The sequence below is a fragment of the Trichechus manatus genome, unplaced genomic scaffold, assembly GCF_000243295.1.
Source record: "Trichechus manatus latirostris isolate Lorelei unplaced genomic scaffold, TriManLat1.0 scaffold00184, whole genome shotgun sequence".
Taxonomy (NCBI): domain Eukaryota; kingdom Metazoa; phylum Chordata; class Mammalia; order Sirenia; family Trichechidae; genus Trichechus; species Trichechus manatus.
The window spans coordinates 196,458-210,506 of record NW_004444120.1 but is presented as its reverse complement, the minus strand read 5'-3'; the positions used below and the strand labels follow the sequence as shown (position 1 = coordinate 210,506).

At 37.8% G+C, this 14,049-nt stretch overlaps 1 pseudogene; it reads left to right on the top strand.

Annotated features, from left to right (window-relative positions):
- The first annotated feature begins 830 nt into the window (after positions 1–830).
- On the top strand, positions 831–11,496 carry LOC111822624 (taste receptor type 2 member 42-like; annotated as a pseudogene).
- Positions 11,497–14,049: the final 2,553 nt, after the last annotated feature.

The window sequence follows — 14,049 nt, the reverse complement described above, 5'->3', positions numbered from 1 at the left end:
GGGAGACTATTAGGGTCTGAAGAATTAAAGCAAAAACGGTGAGAAACCTCAGACAGACAGAAGGTGGTTGTGACACTGTGTGAGAGAAAATAACAGCTTGAGCCTGAGGCGACAGGAAACATGGTTGAGGTAGATATTTTGAGTTATATTCTTTTCTATCTGAAATACACTCTTTCTTTAATGTAAGGTCAGTTTCTGTCCATAAGGCAGACAAAGAGCAGTGCCACCGCAGAGCTGCAGGGGTCAGTGGTAGAACACCTGGGCTGCACCAGCCATGTTGGGGAGCGGAGGAGATAACCACAGGTGCAAATGATTGGAATCCTCCTGGTGGTGCAACCAGTTACATTAAGTTGGCTGCTAACCAGAAGGTTGGGGGTTCGAGTCCACCAGAGGAGTCTCAGAAGATAGGCCTGGTGATCAGCTTCTGAAAAATCAGCCATGAAAACCCTGTGGAGCACAGGGGTTACTCTGAAGCACATGTGGTTGCCATGAGTTGGAGGTGACTTGATGGTGACTGGTTTTTTAATCAGTAGGTGATTGGCAGGCCATGAGCCATTTCACCTTCCTCTCAAGTAAGTGAGCAAAGATCTTGGAAAAAGGAGCAATGACTGATGTGGAGGTATAGAGACTCCCCCAGGTGAAGGGTCATTTGGTGAGAGATCAGCAGATGGTGTGGTCCCACCCAGTGATGAGAGTGTCCTTCTCCAGAGCACACACCCTCCACCTTCTTACGATCAACAGGAGTGTCAAAACCTGCGTCTGATCTTTGGCCGCTCCTCAATACACAGTGTCAGCCAAAATAACTGAAATCCTCAGAAGAACACGAGAGCATGGGAAACAACCTGGCAGCTGAAGAGAACGATCACGACAAGAAAAATTCTGATCAACCTAGACTAGGTGAATGAGAATTATTTGATCATATGGATAAAGAATTTAACATCTGCTTAAAAGATATTGTCAAAAAGATAAATGGAAAAACTGGTAACAAAGTGAGAAGAAACAGCTATAAGAAAGAACAAAGTGGAAATATCAGGCATGGAAAATAGTAATATAAATAAACAATATAATCAGTGAGATAGATAGCAAAATAAATCCCATTTCAGAATGAGGTAGTGACTAGAAAATCAGGTGGAAGAACTTTCCCAGGAGGTATAAAGAAGGAATAAAGGGATGCAATATATACAAGTTAAAAGAGAGAAGATCAATAGAGGTGTCAATACCCATATAATCAGAAAAAAAAAAAAAAAAAGACAAACCCAAACCCATTGCCACAGAGTCAATTCTGACTCATGGCAACATCATGTGTTACACAGTAGAATGCTCTATAGGGTTCTCTTGTCTGTAATCTTAACAGAAGCAAATTTCCAGGCCTTTCCTTCGTGGTGCTGCTGGATGGGTTTGAACTGCCAACCTTTAGGTTAGTAGTCAAATGCAACCACTTGCACCACCAGGGACCATCGTATAATCAGAGTCCTCCCAAAATAAGAGAGAAAAATAAAGCAAAGGACATATTTGAAGAAAAAAATGACAAATCATTTCACAGAATTAAAGATGAAAGATCCACCATTGAAAGAGCTCAATGGGAGAGATGAAAAAAAAAAACCCTAAGGAGGTTTTAGGAAGTTTAAGACCATCATAGTTGATAAGAAAGTATTAAGTGTCTATAGAGAAAGAGGAGATCTTACACAAAATTAAAAAGATCAGATTGACAGCAGAATTCTCAAAGGCAACATTGGAAACAAGAAGGAAATGGAGTAATTTTTTGAAGTATTGAAGAAGACTTTAAAGACATAATTCATATCCAGTCAAACATCATTTAAATCTGAGGGGCAATAGGTATGTTCTCTGGCATACAAGGCCTCACACGACCCTCTTTGAAATGCTTTTTGGAGGGAGTACTCCAGAAATAAGACAGCCATATCCAGAAGAAGGAGCCCTGGTGGCACAGTGGTTAAGCTGCTCCACAGGAGAAAGATGTGGCAGTCTGCTTCCATAAAGATTACAGTCTTGGAAACCCTATGAGACAGTCATATTCTGTCCTATAAGGTCAGTAGGAGTTGGAACCGACTTCACAGTAATGTTTTGTTTTGTTTTATTTTTTAAATCCAGGAGGTGGCAGTGATGGACTGTGATGGTGACTAAATCACTCAGTAAATTTAACTCTTGTCTTCAGAGACAGAATTTATAGTTCGTGGTGATTTCTAATTAAACAGCAGTAGAATAATATGTATACAGTTCTTTATCACAATCTTGATTATACAGTGATTTGTTCTATTTGTGACTAATGTTTCAAATCAGACTCTCCTCCTACCCACCCTAACTGTGTTGTGGGAGAAGAATATAATCATTTACAACAAACCTTTTCAATTCCTTTCATCAATGCAGGAGATATTTTGTGACTTTTTAAAGCTACTGTGACAGGAATGATTTTTGCATGTGTGATGGTATCTGACAGGTAAACATCTCATTTACTTACTTGTAAACTAGGGATTGATACATTATATTGTGTTTTTTTCAGGGAAATTTATATCCATGATTCTAGACCCAAAGTGTTTTTAGTAGCGGACTAAAAGGAGTGTCACATTCTGAGGAATAGAAAACTGAAGACAAAGTCTAACTTTATGACCACAGACTTGAAAACCAAACAACAACAACAACCACAAATCCCATAGGGATGCCTCGCCCTTGGAATAGAAGTGGTGGAAAGCTGACCTAGTGTTAACTGACTGCATTGGCCCACGTCTCAAGTGTTTTGGGATCTATACCTTTGTCATCTCTGGGAGAACGGTTAAAGTAGGGCTAAATATCAAGGGAGTCCCTGGGTGGTGAAAACGGTTAAGTGTTCAACTACCAGAGGTGTCTTACAAGAAAGGCCCAGTGATTGACTTTGGAAAGGTCACATCCATGAAAACCCTATGGAACACAGTTCTATTCTGAAACACACAGAGTTGCCATGAGTCAGAATCGTCGGCAACTGGAGAAAAAGCAGGGTGTCATCCTAATAGAACTGTTTTAACACCAGTGAACAGGATTCTTCCCATCTCCATATACTTCTGCTCATGGGAACCAAACCATCTTTTCTCTGGCCACTTTCTCCAAAGCCGTGCGTGCGAATGTGTGTGTGTGTGTGTATGTGTGTGCATGTATTTCTCTGTGTGTTTGGTAGTGGGGGGTGTTTGCTGGGGGTGTTCTTCCCTCTCAGTGGCTCATCTTACTTTACGGGCAGAAGGGAGGGGGGTCTAATTACTATTGGCTCAAGTATTCTATCTTATTCAAGGAGCCATATTTAATAAATCAAAACATTTGTTTTCTGGCTGAGTCATAAAACCAGCGCACAGTAAATTTTAGTTAATTTTTTAAAAAAGTGAGTCAACTCATACTCATTATTTAAATCCTAAGCAGTTCAAATCCACCAGCCAATCCTTGAAAACCCTATGGGACGGTTCCACTCTGTCCTGTAGGGAGTGTCACTATGAGTCAGAATCAACTCGATGGTGATGGGTTTAGTTTTTTGTTTTTTTTTAAATTATTTTTCAGTGAAGGAACCCTGGTGGCACAGTGGTCACTGCTAATGAAAAGGTTGGCTGTTTGAACCCGCCAGCCGCACCCCAGGAGAAAGATGTGGCAGTCTGCTTCTGTAAAGATTTACAGCCTTGGAAACCCTATGGGGGGGCAGTTCTACTCTGTAACACGTTGGGTCACCGTGAGTTGGAACTGATTTGAAGGCAACTGTTTTTTTGTTTGATAGCATAAATAATGCTGCTGTGAATATTCTTGTGAATGTTTATGGATAAATATGTGAAAATACAAATAAAGCACTTTATCCAGAGCCAGACATATTGTAAGAGTTTTATTAATGCTACCTATTACTATTCCTGTTGTTATCATTATTTTTTATTATTAGCAAAACACATGCCTGAGGCTGTTTATGATTTTTGTACCAGGTATTGTTTGGCTTCTTTTCAGCTAATTTCTTTGCTTACTTCCAAAATCATTCAAATATTCTCGAAAAGACATACCTGAATTAGTGGACATAAATAACATATAAGTCACTATATGAAACCTCAGTAAGAACCACTCTAATTACATCGTATAGGCTGACATAAGAAAAGCAAGTTCTGGCAAATTAAATTTCTTTTGGGGCTCAGTTCTTGGACTGATAGATTAGAGAACACGGTAGATGTTATATACCTTGACTCCAGTAATGCTTCAGATACGGAATGTCCTGATGCTGTGCCCAGAACAGAGAATAAGGGCTGAAGATCAGTAGAATTAGGTATATTTGTAAATGGTCAGATAACTCTGCTAATGGCATACCATATATTCCATAACAGTTGCCCTCGAGTGAATTATGACTCATCTGTCAGAGTGGAACTGTGCTCCATAGAGTTTTCAGTGGTTGATTTTTCAAAAGTAGATCACCAGGCCTTTCTTCTGAGGTACTTCTGTGAGAAGTTGAACCACCAACCTTTTGGTTAGTAGCTGAGTGCCTTAACCATTTGTCCCATCCAGGAGACGACTTGCTTAATGGCAGGACACAAACCTTATTTTTGACCATGTTCTGACCAACAATTTTCTCACATAATTGGGGGAAGATACATTAAGGTTGACTTGTAAAACTTACTATCAGTAAATTCTTGCCATAGTTTCTCTTCCACAGCTAAAGGTACAGATACAGATTTGTCAGACAAAGAAAATGCAAAACAGGTGACAGACTATCAGTCTCCGCTTTGCATATTAACAAACAAGAGCTTAGATTGTCGCCTGTGGCTTCACATGAAAAATTACAGCCTCTAACTATGGTAAAAAGAAAAAAAATACCAAGTGACTGAGTTAGGTGGAAGGAGCAGGGCTGGTATTCATATCAGCGATAGTCATAGTCCAATACTATAGTAGAAGTGGTTACTTTTAGGCTTTAGGCAAATCCATAATCCAGATACCAAGTGGAAAATTTAATGTATTTAACAACACAGTCAGAAAACTAAATGTCGGGGGATAACAGACTTAAACTAATAAAATAAATGTAAAGTGGTATGCTTAATTTCAAAGAAATTTACCTTCAAAATAAAAAACTGGAAAATGTGTGATAATAGTTGAAATTAAAAAAAAATCTGGAGAGTGTGATTATATTCAATATGTATTCTTAAACTAATTATATGGTTTAAAATACTAAATCTGTTTCAGATTTTTTAATATTCTCCATAAAGGTCTTGCACACTTCTTGTGTGATTTATTCTTAGATACTTAATATTTGTTGAGGTTATGGTAATTTCATCTTTGAAAAAAAGCATTTCATTTTAACTGTTTATGGTATGAGGACACCAAACAGATTTTTGCATATTTATTTGGTATCCAAAAGCTTTGCTAAATGATTATATTCTAACAATTAATTGAAGGATTCTTTTGAACTTTCTATGTAATGCCAATCTTAATCCGTGAATAATGACAGTATTTTTTGTGCTTTATAATCTCATACCTTTTAGGTCTTTTTCTTGTCTTATTAACATTGATGAAAACCTCCAAAAGATAGAGGTGGTAACGTAGTTATTGCTGAATTGGCCTCAAACTCAAGGGAATGATTTCAACATACCATTGATAGGTATAATATTTGTTTAGGTTTTTGTAGACAGCTTTTTATCAGAAAAAAGAATATTTCATTCTCTTCTCAGTTTGCTAAGAACTTTTATCATAAATAGATGTAGAGTTTTATCAAGCTCTTTTTGCTGATATTTTCTCCTGAAATCTGTTAATGTGGTATATTACATTAATTGGTTTTCTAATGCTTAATTATCAGAATCTCATTGACTCTTTAATCCAAGGTGGCTTGACTTCTATTCAGTAAACTGCTCTTGCTAAATTAACTAAGAACCACCTTGGTATCAGTTTGTAAGTGACCTCACATTAGTGTCTTGAAATATTGATAACATTTTCCTTATAACGCTCCTCGCTCGCCATTGCTTTGAAAGAGTAGTCTCTTGGTTTTCTTCGGACTGCTTCTTAGTACAGTAAAACCCTCCAGTGTTAGAACGTGTATAAGGTGGAAACCTGTCCGAGAAAACTCAAAACTAAAGTGAGGTAGGATTTTTAAAAAAGAATCGAAGACGGAAAACTTGCGAGACCAGAAAAACAAGGCGGTTCCTTCGCGTTCCGCCTCTCACAGGTTTCACTGTGTTTCTTTTGCTTTCTTCATCCTCTGGTGTTCCTTTGGGCCCTGGGAGCCCATCACCTCTTATGGAGTCAGATATGTGCTGATGCTCCCCAAATCTCTGCTTCTGACATGCAGACACAAATACTCAAATGCCTACTTCATTTTTTATGGATAGATTTGTGCCCCCCCAAAATATGTTGCATATCCTAACCCCTATAGTTGTGGTTATAATCCCATTTGAGAATGAGTTTTATTTGTTATGTTAATGAGACAGTATTTCGTAGGGTGTGTCTTGAGTCAATCTCTTTTAAGATATAAAAGGAGCAGATGAAGGAAGCAGAGATGTGCGGACGATAGATGCCAGGCGTCATGAAAGTCATCTATTAGCTGAAAGAGACAAAGACCTTCCTCCAGAGCTGACCGAGAGAGAAAGCCTTCCCCTGAATTGGGACTTCTAGCCTCCTAAACTGTGAGAAAATAAATTTCTGTTTGTTAAAGCCACTCGCTTGTGGTATCTCTGTTACAGCAGCACTAGATAACTAAGACGTTCATCTTTCCACTTAGATGACTTATAGATACACCAAAATGTTCAAAACAGAACTCTCATCTTCCAACTTTTCTTCTTTCTCCTACCTTTAGACTTCCTAAACCTATGCTTACTCAGGTACTCCATCCACCCAGCTGCAAAAGAAGCCTACTGTCATCAGTGACTCTCTTTTTTCTAGCCCCTAAATTGATCATCAAGCCTTACTGATTCTCATGGCCATGCATTTTGTCTCCATCTCCCGACACTAATCTAGACAAAGCTACCATTCTCCTCCCCAAATTTCTTTATTTTCATTCAGTCTTGCTCCTACCCAATATATTCCTCTATCATCCTTTCTTCTTCTCACCCTCTCTCCCTTCCTTCTTTTCTATGATTTTAAAATATTTGTCCTAAATAAAAATATTTTTGTTCATAAAAAATAATTTATCAATAATTCATTATACAACATCTTTCTTAAACACTTAAAAAAATTAACAGTATTTAATTGAGGAGTGTCACAGCAACATTGAAAAGGGCCAACTTTTTGAATGATTTCATTCGTTTTGTGGATGTTATCTGGCAACACTTGAATGCTAAACACTAACAATGGAGTATCTGTTTGCAGATCCACACACCAAGACACAACTTTGAATTCACTTCTGATAACTTAATGACTTTTGTCAAAATCATTGTTCTTGGGATATAGAACCGATACTTTTGTTTATATTCGTTATTTCATCTGAAATTTCTACTGGTTATTGAGCCTAAGATGTCCCTGAGTGGCACAAGCCATTTGTGCTTGACTGCTAACTATAGGGTTGCTATGAGTTGGAATCAACTTGATGGCAACAGGTTTTTTTTTTTTTTTTACTGTTGTAGATTGAATTGTGTCCCCCCAAAATGTGTATCAATTTGGCTAGGCCATGTTTCCCAGTATTGTGTGATTGTTCACCATTTTGTCATCTGATGTGATTTTCCTATGTGTTGTAAACACTGTGTCTATGATGTTAATGAGGCAGGATTAGAGGCAGTTATGTTAATGAGACAGAACTCAATCTGCAAGATTAAGTAGTATCTTGAGTCAATCTATTTTGAGATATAAAAGAGAGAAGTGAGCAGAGAGACAGGGGGACCTTATACCGCCAAGAAACAAAAGCCAGGAGAACAGCTCATTCTTTGGACTTGGGGTCCCTGTGCCGAGAAGCTCCTAGACCAGGGGAAGATTGATGACAAGGACCTTCCTCCAGACCCAATAGAGAGAGAAAGGCTTCCCCTGGAGCTGGCACACTGAATTTGGACTTCTGGCCTCCTAGACTGTGAGAGAAATTTCTTTGTTAAAACCATCCACTTGTGGTATTTCTGTTATAACAGCACTAGATAACTAAGACATTTACTAACCAAAAGGTTAGCAGTTTGAACCCATTCAGTGGCACCATGGAAGAAAGTCCTGTTGATCTGCTTCCGTAAAGATTACAGTCAAGAAAACCCTACGGAGCAGTTTTACAGTGTAATACAGGCAGTCTCCATGATTTGGAATTGACTCAGCAGCAATGGGTTTTCTGGTTTATTGGGCCTAAATTAACAGCATACGTCTCTGGCCAAAACAAATAGAACATGTAGAAAGGTAAAACACCAAACTGGGCAATTTTTTAAATTGTGACCATTTAAACAAACAAACAAGGTACTCTGAGGTACCTGAGGATACTAGTGTCACTAGAGGTGATGTCACCCAGTGTGGTAACTCATGGTGTCACCCCCCCTACCCCCATGGACCTCTTCCCATACCAGATCGCAGAGAATCCTTAGTAATGTTTATTATCAATTTTAATCATAGAATAATATGTGACAAATGTAGTTGTAAATAGCCTAAATGTAATATTTCTTAAGATTATATGAAGACTAACAATAAAATTGTTTTGTAAAATCTTTCTACATTGAATTACAACATTATGAATTATGACATAGTTAGTAACTGAGCAGAAGTCTTTTTTGAGTTCCTCCTTTTCCTTTAATTACTACTTTATTCTCAAAACAGTTATAGGTTCACAAATAGTGCTTACCACAATATTGTAGCTAAAACACCAGAAAATTTGACAAAACACAGCGACTATAAAAAACACTGGCAACAGCAAAAACAGCAGTGCGTGATTGTAGTGCGTGCGAACAAAACCACAGGATTCAAAGCTTCATTGTAATTGCGTAACAATGACAACTCTGACCAGAGTGCATTAGAAGTTTCGAAGAAGGAAGTAGCATAGAGCTTTAGCCTTGTAGATAGATTGATACCTGTAAGCTGGGCTTATGAAAAATGTTTTTGTTGTTAAAACTAACTAAAGGGATATTTTTATAAAAAATAAATTTTTATGCAAACACTGCAGACATTTTGTAGACAGTCATTTTAGTGTTACCCCTCTGACAGCATCACCCGGTGTGGTCTGCACCCCCTGTATCTGCTTGAGTGACGCCACTGCCGGAGGAACACTTAGATTGAAATTGCAGTAAATTATCAAAGGGCTTTTGTCATGGAGTGAATTATGTCCCCCCAAAAATGTGTGTATCAATTTGACTAGGCCAGGATTCCCAATATTGTGTGGTTGTCCTCCATTTTGTGATTGCAATTTTACACTAAAGAGGATTGGGGGGGATTGTAACACCACCCTTACCCAGGTCACATCCCCGATCCAATGTAAAGAGAGTTTCCCTAGGGTGTGCCCTGCACCACCTTTTATCTTACAAGAGATAAAAGGAAAGGGAAGCAAGCAGAGAGTTGGGGACCTCCTACCACCAAGAAAGCAGCACCGGGAGCAGAGAGCATACTTTGGACCCAGGGTCCCTGTGCCCGAGAAGCTCCTTGACCAGGGGAAGATTGAGGACAAGGACCTTTCTCCAGAGCTGATGGAGAGAGAAAGCCTTCCCCTGGACTTGACACTCAGAATTTGGACTTGTAACCTACTAGACTGTGAGAGAATAAATTTCTCTTTGTTGAAGCTATCCACTTGTGGTATTTCTGTTATAGCAGCACTAGATGCCTAAGACAGCTTTAATTTAAAAAAAGTAGGGTTGTTATCTATTTGTATACTCTTTGACCAGTCCAAGATATCATTTGCCAATTTCCTAATGAAATTCTAAATATCTTCAAAATCCAGGCAAATGTCACTACCCTTTTTCTTCCCCACAGTAATGTTTGTAGTTACTTTTTCTGGTTCACATTACATTTTATTCTTCTATCTCAGTTTCTTTCTGTGTTTTCACTATTTTATGGACTTCGTAATGCTTCAATTTTTTTGTGGTAGCCTATATTTCATTTTCAAAAGTGTCCAACATATCGCAGACACTCACAAAATATATTCATTGAATAAGAAATTATTTAAATTATTTTTAGAGATTTCTATTAAAAATGGTGAAGATGTTTAGATCCAAGTGGCACAGTGTTGCAGATAGAAGGGATGTATAAACCAGAAAAAGTATCTGTCCTATATTTACACGTTAACTTGGTTGACTTTAACCTTTTAATCATTAACATGGGTGGCAAATTTCAGGCAGTGCCAATAATAAATGGACATACAAATTGTTTGGTTTAGAAGTTAGTAGCTCTTTCAAAGAAGTGAAAACGTTTTCATGAAGGTATGTGAGACTGTATTCCTTACCAGATATTTCTGGATTAAGATCAAGATTTCAATAAAGGCAGAGAGGAAGAGTTCGTTAAATATACATGCGACTGTATCCAACAGGAGGAGGTTGTGATTGAGAAGAAGATTGCAATAAAAGCAATGAAGAAAAACATCAGAAATGGATGGTGCTCTGTAACAGTTTGACTGTAAATTCATCAATGAGACACGGTATTAGAAATTTGGAATTATTGCTACAGAAAGGATCTCTAGCTTGGATAAAATCATTCTGATACTGGTAGTAGGACAATTCATAATTGAAATGTTGGGGAATGGGTTCATTGGATTGCTAAACTGTTCTGAATGGGTTAAGAACCAAAAGATCTCCTTTGCTAACTTCGCCTCACCTGCTTGGCTACCTCCAGAATCACTCAGCTGTTGGTGTTCTTGTTTGATACATATCATGGGGCTATGTCCACAAATGTATGCCACGTATAAACTAGCAAAACCTATTAGCATGCTCTGAGAATGATGGATCACTTAATTATCTGATTTGCCACATGCCTAAGCATTTTATACTTCCTTAAGATAGCCCACTTCTCCAGCTCCCTTTTCCTCTGGTTCAAGTAGAGAATGAACAGAGTGATTCTTGTGCTTTCGATATTTTCTTAGTTCTTACTGACTTTTGATTTTCTATTGCTAGAAACATTTAGTGGTCTCTGGTTGAATGTCTATACGTTAGATGCAAGTAGCTTGACTTTACATTTAGATAAAAGTAAACCACTGTATGTTAAAAACCCAACTCTTCTTATCTTGACCTATTCCATCCTCATTGTTCTAGCCCTGACCTCATTGCTCCTGTTATTTCTATCCTTGATGAGACACTAGGAATTTGCAGCTCAATGCCATGGCGTCTAGGGTTCTCAGCTCGGAAACCCATAACAGGGCCTGAAAAGGGTGCTGTCTTTCCTCTTCTTCATAGTTCACTTTTTTTCCACGCAAACGGGAAATTGGATGTTCCTTGCATTTCAGTACCACATGATCTTAAGTTTGTCATGTTAGCATTAACTGTCTTTCCCTCAGGCCACCCACTGATTCTGATTCTGGGAAACAGCAAGCTGGGACAGACAGCCTTGACGGTACTGTGCATCTTAAAACCGCCTGAAAAGAGCACGTATAGTAGCTTCATAGGTAGACATTCTAGTCTTTTCTAAGAGAATAATTTAATGAAGAGGTTTTGAGGATCAGTTTTCACTTCTACAGTTTTTTGCCCCCCACCCCGCACCTCGCCACTGAGTTACTTTAAGTGTTGTTGAGTAGCCTAGAACAGGCTGCTTTTGACGGTATCCACACATGGTCAGTCAATATAATTTCTAAAGTAATCATTTTTGTTTAGGACATTTATTACCAATACTTTAAAATTTCGTATGTTTTCTTAATGGGAACACAAAATACTTAATTTTATATGCCCAAGAGGTATGTAATTACAACTCAGATGTGTGGGAAAAAGCATGCAGTTCTTTAGAAATCAAGATAAACTACAAACTTGAGTTTATCTATAAAATGTTAATGTTGTTGTTGTTAGGTGCCATCAAATCAGTTCCAACTCATAGGGAACCTATAGGACAGAGTAGAACTGCCCCATAGGGTTCCGAGGAGTGACTAATGGATTGAACTGTTGGCCTTTTGGTTAGCAACTGAGTTCTTAACCACTGTACTACCAGTAGAAAAGTTAATTAAGAAAATAAAATCATAAGTGGGAAAAACGTAGCCTCATAGCCTAAAAACCTAACTTTTTTTAAATGAAAAAGCATTGCATCGTTGTTATTAGAGGTGTTTTACATTTAATAGTAAGGGAATAAGATGTTTGTGGGAGAATAGGAATAAAATATGTACTAGAAAGTTAGACAAATTCATCTTTAAGGGAAAACTGGAAATACATGCTTATAATACTGATCTTAATTTGAAATCTCAAATCATAAATATTTTTGATGTTTCCAGGCACCTAACAATTTTGCTGAATCCCAGGATTTGCAGTAAGCATGTTCAGAGTGACAGAAATCCATATTTCCACCATGCTATATAATAAAATTAAAAATACATGGAAGAATTATCCCTTAATTCAAAACCACACTCATATTGCTGCTATAGAAAGAACATAATTTCATTTTGAGGAGGATTGTGTTCATGCAGGTGTAATTTGTTGCAATCTGAGTTTTTAGAGAAAAATAGAGACAGGTCAATGGAGAAGGCACAGAACGCAAAGTTTATAGAAGAGCACTGCATGTTTGGTGCACGTTTTGGACACACATGTAAATATTTAGTGCTGCTTTGACTTTATAAGCTAAATTTAGATAAGGTAATTACAAATTATACATAAAATTATGGATGGGAAAATTTTGCTATAAATTTTTGAATATGATACTATGCATTATAATATTGTAGAGATGCTATATGTGTATATTGAGGAAGAGCATTCCAAAACTAAAACTCTTGATGTGACTGAGACTTCTAGCTGGGGTCTGAGCCAAATCCTTTCTTGTCCTAAGTGACTCCATCTTGGATTTCTTCTCTGTCATATAATGCAGCTTGTCTTTTCTGCAAAGCTTTTTGCTGTACTCTAACCCAAATACATGCAGTTTTGCCTACCTCGCTTTGCTAGAGGAAGAACTTGTGGTTAGAAATGGCCAATATTAGAAAGAGATAATTCAAGACCTGTACAGGCGTTAGACAGAAGTGTTAAACTTATGACTTTAAGTGGTTGGCCAGTTCTCAGAAAATGCCCCCTTTGCCTTCTCTCGAAAAATGTTTTTCTAACCTGTGCCCTGGTCTTTACAAAGCCCTGTACTTTTCTTCCATAACCTTGTTCAGCCTAAACCCAAGGGGAACTTAACCCCCCTTAAATTTATAATTAGAATAAACTCATGTTACAAAGTCATGGCTCCTCTGTATCAAAATTTTTTTTCTCTCCTTAAGCATTAACATTTTCACTTATAATCATCCTAGAACTTTTCGTTTTATATTTCCACAGAACTCGCCATCATAATGCTAAAGTAAGTCAGTTTAACATAGACAACAGATGTCTAGAAGCCAGAAAACATATGGTTTTAGTGGTCAGCCAGAATACTGTCACCTGGAGCCATCTTCGCAAAAAAATTCAACACCCTCCAGCGTGGTCAACCAAGGCACTACCACCTGTAACTTTGTAAATGTTAACCAATCAAAATTGTTTTGGCTATACCTTGTGTTTGCGGTATTTTCTTCATAAGTCTCGGTATTACTGCAGCCCCTTAGAGCACATTGTTTGATTTCTCCCATCATTGTGATTCCCTGTTTTGTAGAAAGCTTTCTTTGCCATAATGAAACTCCTGTTTTTACCTTTACACAGACTTGTAGTTTCTTTACTACAACAGGAAACAAGAATTCTTTTTTAGAGCTTCCCTTTGCTATACACTTTAGATTGTGTCAGAACAAAGAAGAAAAACGTTGCAGTTAAATGATAATAAAGTGTTAAAAAGCAATGATGTCACCTTGAGGACTAAGGTGCACCTGACCCAGGCCATGGTGTTTTCAATCGCCTCGTATGTGTTGGAAAGCTGGGCAATGAATAAGGAAGACCAAAGAAGAATTGATGCCTTTAAATTATGGTGTTGGTAAAGAATATTGAATATACCACGGACTGCCTGAAGAACAAACATATCCATCTTAGAAGAAGTACAGCCAGAATGCTCATTAGAAGTGAGGATGGTGAGTCTTTGGCTCACATA